Genomic DNA, 8,344 nt, shown 5'->3' on the forward strand with positions numbered 1-8,344 from the left:
GGGGAAAGGAGGAAAAGAGAGAGGGATGGGGGTGGAGAGAGAGAGGGAAGGAGGAAAAGAGAGAGGGACAGGGAAGGGAGTGTCCCAGGATGTGGAGGCTCTTTTTAGAAGAGGACAGTCTGAACAAGGTCAGATATCAGAAGGGTATCTAATTTATTAACAGCATTGTATGAACCAGAATACCTCTGGGGAAACCCTAAAGAGCCTAGAAGCAACAGCACTCAGGTCATTTTTAGAACAAAAAGGGAGAAATGGCTCAGCAGGTAAGAGTACTTGCTGCTCTTCTAGAGGACACAAGTTCCATTTCCAGCACCCACACCATCTATAACTCAAGTTCCAAGGGATCCAGTAACCTCATTTAGCCCACAAGGACACCAGACACACATGCAATGCACATTCATACATCAGGCAAAACATGTGTACATCTGAAATAATAATTTTAAAAAAAGAATGTGGTCAGATAGGGTGGGAATGTCCTACAGCAGGAGTTCTGCCCGTCCATGTCCCTGCGCATGCTTTGGATGGACAGGAGGATGCTATACTGCATTGGTCATCTGGTCCAAATGAAATCTGACCCCAGCAACCCAGATAAATGAGAATCTAAACACAAGTCTTCACTGGCCAGGATTTACCTGTCCTTGGGAAACACTGGTTCTTCACAAACAGATTTTATCTCCAACATTCTTGATGTTAAAGTGTTTTGTTTTGCAAACAATAGGTTGTAGTTATTGTGCTTATTTAAAAGATCAATGAAATTAAAATCACCAGGAACGACTGATACAGGTCAAAGCATCCAAGAACAAAGTCTTGGCACGTGTACTTGTCATCCCTTTGAAACAGATGTGGTTGTTAGAATAGAAGAATCAATATTTTGTGAATTTATTACTAATATTTATTACTATATCTCATATTTTTATTATGTTAAATATATAGTTGTGTAGGGTTAAGCCAGCCCCTTTAGGGGCCGTTACATAGTTGCTTCTTGACTCAAAAAACAAAACAAAACAAAACCAGGCTGATTAGATGGCTAGGAAGGTACAGGTGCTTGCTGACACACCTGAACACCAGAGTTCAATCCCTGGGACTTACAAGATGGAAGGACAGAACCAACTCTGCAAGTTGTTTTCTGAGCTCCTCATGTGTGTGTACGCATACATACTCACAAATAAAATAAATGTTAAAACAAATGGCTGGGCATGATGACTCATGTCTTTAGTCCCAGCACTCAGAAGGTAGAGGCATGCAGGTCTCTGGGAGTTTGAGGCTAACTTGTTTTAAATAGTGAGTTCTAGGACAGCTAGAGCTATATAGTGAGACCCTGTCACCTTGTATTGAAAAGAAAAAAAAAAAAAGCAGCAGCAGCAAGCTTGTAGAGCCCTGCCAGCCTCTGGTTCTATGACTCTAAAACACAGTGCTCTAGGGAGCCTCCCATGTGAGCTGGTGCACTGGTGCTGGGCTTTCTGCTCGAGTTTTCTTTTGTATACTATTATGAGAAATTAAAAGCACTTTTTAATTTAAAAATTTTCTGGTCCTACAACTATAAAATGTGAATAGAGAAAATGTTAATTTGCAAACGAACCAAACAGCATCAGCACAGTAGTTAGGTCAAGCGAAGCTAGCTAATTTGGGATTCTATCACTTTCCTGTTAGCTCTATATGACCGACAGGTGGTGTCTCCAGACCTCAGTTTCTTCAAGAAACAGAAAGAATATTCCTGTGAGTATACATAGAATTGTTAAATTATTCAATTAGTTAACAGGTAAGAAATGCTTCAAGCAGTGCCTGGCACCAATAGAGCTCAGGAAACAGTTATTTCCTACAGTCAGAAGACACTGAGAGCACACTAACCCTGACTAGCCACCTCCTGCTGAGGTCCTTTCAGCAGACCTCACAAACTCCCCTTCCTACTGGTCAAACGGTACAGGTAACAAAGTGTGACTGGGGAAACAATTACTCTGGGTTCTTGCTAGTTCTCTTCAAATGAAACCCAACCACTTAGTTCCACACAACCTACCATGCCACTGAGCTATGACTACGGGTTATGACTTTCAACTGTCTGCTTGCACACTGAAGGTTTTGACAACCTGTAGTATTGTAGTGCTCCAACACTTGGGCAGCCTCTCGAGCATCCTGTTTCTGAAAGCCTCTGCCTTGCATGCTCCAGTAACTGCTGGGTGAACAGAAAAAAAATCAAGCAGAATTTGCCAGAGAAAGACTTTGAAGATCCACAGAAATGTACTTCAAATGGTACAGCTTCACTGGGGACATGGAATCACAGTAGCAGATCTACCTAGGGGGCCTAGTGAGCATCTAGAGTCTTTTTGAAGATGGTAGGAGCAAACTGTGCCAAGTGTGGAATATGGGCCTGTGGCTGTGAATCACAGACTGGGATGCATAGCTGGTAGGAATCTGTGGCTTCACAGCAAATGCTCAGTGACTGCCACCTTCAACTACAAAGGATCAGGTGTGATTCTCTCTACATCTGCATCCTTCACCTGGTTATTTATCTTACTGTCTAAAAATGAAAATGGAGAGGCTCATTCACAAAGGGAAAACACTCAACGAGACTATTAAATTTTGTACTGAGCCATATGACAAGCAATCTCCTCTCAATCCTCTTTGTACTCTATCACAATAATAATAATAGTAAAAAATATAAAAACCTGTAGCACAAATAATAACCCAGAGACAGCTATTGGGATTCAACCTGAAAATCAAAGCAACCAAGCCACTAGAGAAGTCTTACCTCTACCAAGGCTGAGCCGACTGCAGACTAAGAAGTAGATTAAGCAGCTTGAATCTCTCTTCCCTCCTATTCTATATTCCCTCTAGTGCTGGGATTAAAGGTATAACTCCCTAGTACTGGGATTAAAGATGGGGCACCACCACTTGGCTTTGTTTCTGCATTGATCTCGTGTAGACCAGAGTGGCTTTGAACTCACAGAGATCCTTCTCCTCTGTCTCCTAAATCCTGGTATTAAAGGTGTGTGCCACCACTGCCTGACCTCTAGTGGCTTAGCTTTGCCCTTCTGATCTTTAGGCAAACTTCCTTTATTAAAACAAATAAAATATCACTACATTTCACTTTTTGTCTAAAATAAAAAAGGCTATAACTAATATTAGAAAAAATATATACAGTAAGTACAATAGCTATATACAAGCAATAAGTACATCAACAATGTCTAGTCCATCTGTATTTGACAAATTATGAGAAAATACTCCATATCTTTCCTATCTTGGTGAGTCCAAAGTCTTGTACCTAATTTATCTTCTATCATAACCCCCTTTCTCTGTCTGGTCAACAAGGAAATCTGTAATTATCTGGTCTTCAACTCCCTCAGAGACCTGACAAGGAATCACTATTAACTGAGCAGGCAGGAGGTGTGAGTACCACTTACTGACTTCAGCAAGAGGTGACAAGCAATGGGAGAGACATCAAAGACAATCTGAAGGACTGGAAAGCTGGCTCCGTGACAAAGAGCAGCACTTGCTACTCTGCCTGAGGATTTGAGTTCTATTTCAAACATCCACATAGTAGCTCACAACCACCTATAACTCCAGTGCCAGGAGATCCAATGCCCTATTCGGGCGACCATGAACACCAAGCACACACATGCTAAACAGATACATGTAAACAGCACACATACACACATTTTCAAAGGTACAAAAATACCGTAATAAAGCCGGGCGGTGGTGGCGCACGCCTTTAATCCCAGCACTCGGGAGGCAGAGGCAGGCGGATCTCTGTGAGTTCGAGACCAGCCTGGTCTACAAGAGCTAGTTCCAGGACAGGCTCCAAAGCCACAGAGAAACCCTGTCTCGAAAAACCAAAAAAAAAAAAAAAAAAATACTGTAATAAAAAGAAAGAAACTCAAAAGCAGGGGCACGGTGCTACACACCTGCTTCCCAGCACTGGGGTGAAGGTTGGAGGATCAGGAGTTCAAGGTCACCCTCAGCTCCATAGTGAGTTCAAGGCCAGTATGTCTCAAAAAAAAAAAAAAAAAGAAAAAGAAATTTAAGAGGGACTCTTTTGTTCAATGAGGCTGCCATGCTCTGAACCAAAAATCTGGCATAGCTATCTTTAAAGAAGAAAAACTACATACATCCTGCAAAGACAGAATCTCTTTTTTTTTTGGTGGTGGGAGGGAGTAGAGTGGGTAGTATCTTACTATGAAGCTGAGGTTTGGCCTCTAATTCATGATCCTTCTTCTTCAGCCTCCTGAGTGCTGGAAACTGGTGCATGCCACCAGCAGGTGACACAAGCTGAGGTAGAACTATTATATATAGCCAGGAAATGGCTGTTTATTCATAAACACCATAAGATATGCAGTAAGAGCTGGAGGTGGATAACTCTGTTCTCACAGTTGAGCAACACACTCTAAGAGAAAAGAAACTAGGCTAAAACAAAAACTTTCATAAAGAATCTTTTGCCCTCAGCACTAGCCTTCCCTAAGATGGGCTAACTCCCAAAGTGCAACATCACAGAGTGATCCCATGGAGATGATGTTTACCAAGTACTTACTGTGTTCTAGGCATTTCTGTGCATTTTTCATATGGACTAATTAATCCTCAGCATCATCATATTATAAATATTTTATTGTCTCTAACTTTAAGCTGGAGAATTGAAGCTTAGAGATCAACTTGCCCAAGCAAGCTAAAAACAACTGTCCCAAAGTAGACTGGGATCAAAGCTCATGTTTTCAACCACTAGGCCATGGTCTCAACTGTGGGTCATGACCCCTTCGGAGTTGTCAAATGACCCTTTCACAGGAGTCGCATGTCAGATATTTTTTACATTATAGTTATGCAATAGCAACAAAAATGATTTTATGGTTGGGGGTCAGCACAACATGAGGCACTGTACTAAAGGGTCACAGCATTAGGAAGGTTGGGAACCAGTGCTTAGACAGAGAAGAAAGCTGCCCTAATCTAATAAATGCTGCATAAACTTCTAGACTCTGGTAGGGACCTAACATTCATGGACAGTTTTGGTTATCTAGAATATCCTAATTCTAGAAAATAAAAATATATGGGCTTTTGAAATTTTACTTGATTACTGCCTGACACACATCTGCAGTTGCTCAAGTGAACAAGATCCCCATGGTGAGCCTGTTGTCACAGCAGCTGCAGTATTCGGAGAAAAAGAAGGGTGGGTAATTACTCTTGACAGGCCACGGCAAGTGCAGTCTTCAAATCCCTTTTCAGTATTCTTGCTGGTCTCAAGGTCCATTTTACCTTTAAATACGACTGTACCACCTCTTAATTTATGGTATGAAAAATGTGCCAGGATGGACGCTGGGAGGAGAAGTTCAGAACACCACTAAGATACAGATCATAATTAACCAAAGACAGGCGGGTCATAACATCAGGAATGATTCTCATTAATAAGATTTTACCACAGCATTGTTCCTTACCCATTAAACAGTTTTTTTCCCATCTTCTTCCATATTATCACATAATCATTGGCTGGGTTTTCCTTTTCTCTATTACCTATAAGGGAAACAATCTGTGAGTCTGGGCTGATACATGGCAAGAAAAAAAGCAATTTCATACATTTTATTTATAAATTCAGAAAAGGATTAATATATTACAACAGTGAAATCCCTATAACCTTTTTGACACTGACATTTTAAAAAATAGAAAAATATGATCCATATTTCAGCTAAGAACAACCAAAGATTCAGTCATTTACAGGGAAAATGAGTCATAAACACAAGCATTAAAGGATTAAAGCATTCCTCGCTGGGCGATGGTAGTGCACACTTTTAATTCCAGCACTTGGGAGGCAGAAGCAAGTGAATCTCTAAGCTCGAGGCCAGCATGGTCTACGGAGTGAGTTCCAAGATAGACAGCCAGGGCTACAAAGAGAAACCCTGTCTCAAAAAAAAAAAAAAAAAACAACAACAACAACAACAAAAACCTAACTAGCCAGGTGGTGGTGATACATGCCTTTAAGAGACAGGTGGATCTCTGAGTTCGAGGCCAGCTTGGTCTACAGAGCAAGTTCCAGGACAGCCAGGACAGTTACACAGAAAAATTCTATCTTGGAAAAAAAAAACTAAATAAATATTAAAAAAAAAAAGGTTTTCTTCTGAAAATAAATGGAGTTCTAAAGCATACACACTATCTTTACATAACTTAAAACTGACAGAGCTGAAAAATCATGCTAAAGAAATACTCGAGTGGGCTGGAGAGATGGCTCAGAGGTTAAGAGCACTAGCTGCTCTTCCAGAGGTCCTGAGTTCAATTCCCAGCAACCACATGGTGGCTCACAACCATCTGTAATGAGATCTGGCACTGTATCCTGGAAAGTGTATATATAATAAATAAATAAATAATTAATTAAAAAAAAAAGAAATACTCGAGTATCAAAAGCTAAACTTATTTATGCATAAGTGAAATGCATAATGGTTCAGAGAAGGTGTGAGACAATTCCTTTGTGTTATGACCTATATGCAAGCAGCAAGTATCTTTAAAGCAACATACTCTATACACAGAATATTATATTAAGCAAAGATAACTAGAGTTTATGAGTTCAATAAATTACAGATGTAATCATTTTTTAGACTTCTGACACTTTATTGGGAATTTAGTAAAACATGATTGGTGTATTAGCTGCTATATAACAGGATGGAAAATTTTCCCTTTTATCAGCCTAACAGTGAACACAGAATTCCTGTTGAAAGAAACTTTCTTTGCGAAAATATGCACCCTTGATATGGGGCCCCAACCTCTCAGGTCCAGTCCCCCTAGAGTGGGTGGTTCCCTGAAGAATGGCTGTCAAGAAAAGGAAATTGCTCTGCATTCTACAAGGGGAAGAATTTGTTGTTTTATCTCAAAAAGGGACTGAGAGAAGAATGATGAGCTGGACAGAGAAGAAAAGAGGAGCTAGTACAATAGGGCAAAGCTAGGATTGGGTGGGGGTGAAGAGCTCAGGCCAGGGACAGCTGAAAGTCGTCTGCATTAATGCAAAGCGAGGCTCTCTCCCTTTCTTTAGTTAGGTATACAAATCCACAATGTGCTCTATGAATAGAGCCTTTCTGAAAATCAGAAGCACCAAGTTTTACATCTGGGTGCAAAGGTACAAATCAGTATACACGGCAAGAAGGTCTGGCCCCACATGGCAGAAAAAGTTGCAAGACCATGAAACTCACAAATGCTCTTAGGGAGAGCTTTTATCTACTATATATTATATGTGCAATACTTACTCAGACAAACCACCCCAAAACTATGAATGGAGCCTCAAATTTAAACAGTACCCCCCTCTCCCATCCAAACCTGATTTCAAAGTAACAAAGCCCCAAAAAAACTAATTACAGTTAAGACCAAGTAATTTTAATTTAATTCTAGATGCCTCTCCTAAGCTATGTATGTTAACCACCTTCATACTCAAGCATGAAGCATGTAGGACGTGTAACCACATAGAAATTATGCTTAACATCCTATATTTGATCTTGGTCAAACGGCCATGCTGGGTGTGGTGGCACATGCCTTTAATGCCAATGTTTTAAAGGCTGAACAGGTGGCTGAGTTCAAAGCTGTATGGTGCTAAGTATAGAACTGAATACTGAATACTGAATCTAGGGCTTTGCTCATCAGGCAAGCTCTCTACCAATAACGCTGTATCCCTAGCCTATGACCTACACTTTTCATAAGAGAAGTCAAGGATGTGTAGCTCAGTGATAAAGTGCTTGCCTAGCATGCTCAAGGCCCTTGGTTCGAATTCCAGCACCACAAATTGGTGTAGGAGGTCCTTCTGTCTCTGTGTTGCTTTCATTGGTTAATAAAGAAACTGTCTTGGACTGTTGATAAGGCAAAACTTAGGTAGGCGGGGAAGATGGAACTGAATTCTGGGAGGAAGAAAGCAGGATCAGAGAGACGCCATGGATTGCCTACCAGAGTAGGCAGAACCTTGCTAGTAAGCCACAACCATGTGGTGATACAGAAATGGGTTAAATTAAGATGTAAGAGTTAGCCAATAAGAAGGTAGAGCTAATGGGCCAAGCAGTGATTTAATTAATAGTTTCTGTGTGGTTATTTCGGGTATAAGCTAGCTGGGTGACCCAGGAACCAACAAGCGGTCCTTCCTGTTACAACAAATCACAAATGAGGTCTCACTCTGTACTTCATTATATCTAATAAGCCACTAGAAGGATTTGTTTATTTAAGGGGCACAAGATCATGGAAGTTTTAAAAATAGCCGCAGATTTAGAAATCAGGGGGCCTTAGCCAGGCGCTTGGTGGCCCACGCCTTTAATTCCAGCACTCGGGAGGCAGAGGCAGGCGGATCTTTGTGAGTTCGAGGCCAGCCTGGTCTACAAGAGTTAGTTCCAGGACAGGCTCC

At 41.0% G+C, this 8,344-nt stretch overlaps 1 protein-coding gene across 7 annotated transcripts in view; it reads right to left on the reverse strand.

Moving 5' to 3' along the window:
* The window catches only part of Usp49 (ubiquitin specific peptidase 49), a 77,463-nt gene that overhangs the window by 34,592 nt on the left and 34,527 nt on the right, over nucleotides 1-8,344 (reverse strand). For all 7 annotated transcript variants that reach the window (XM_026785573.1, XM_026785572.1, XM_026785569.1 and 4 more), the window contains one exon: nucleotides 5,415-5,490. The gene's annotated coding sequence lies outside the window, so the exon portion shown is untranslated. The remainder of the gene's footprint in view (nucleotides 1-5,414; nucleotides 5,491-8,344) is intronic.

Source organism: Microtus ochrogaster, linkage group LG2 (genome assembly GCF_000317375.1).
Source record: "Microtus ochrogaster isolate Prairie Vole_2 linkage group LG2, MicOch1.0, whole genome shotgun sequence".
Taxonomy (NCBI): Eukaryota; Metazoa; Chordata; class Mammalia; order Rodentia; family Cricetidae; genus Microtus; species Microtus ochrogaster.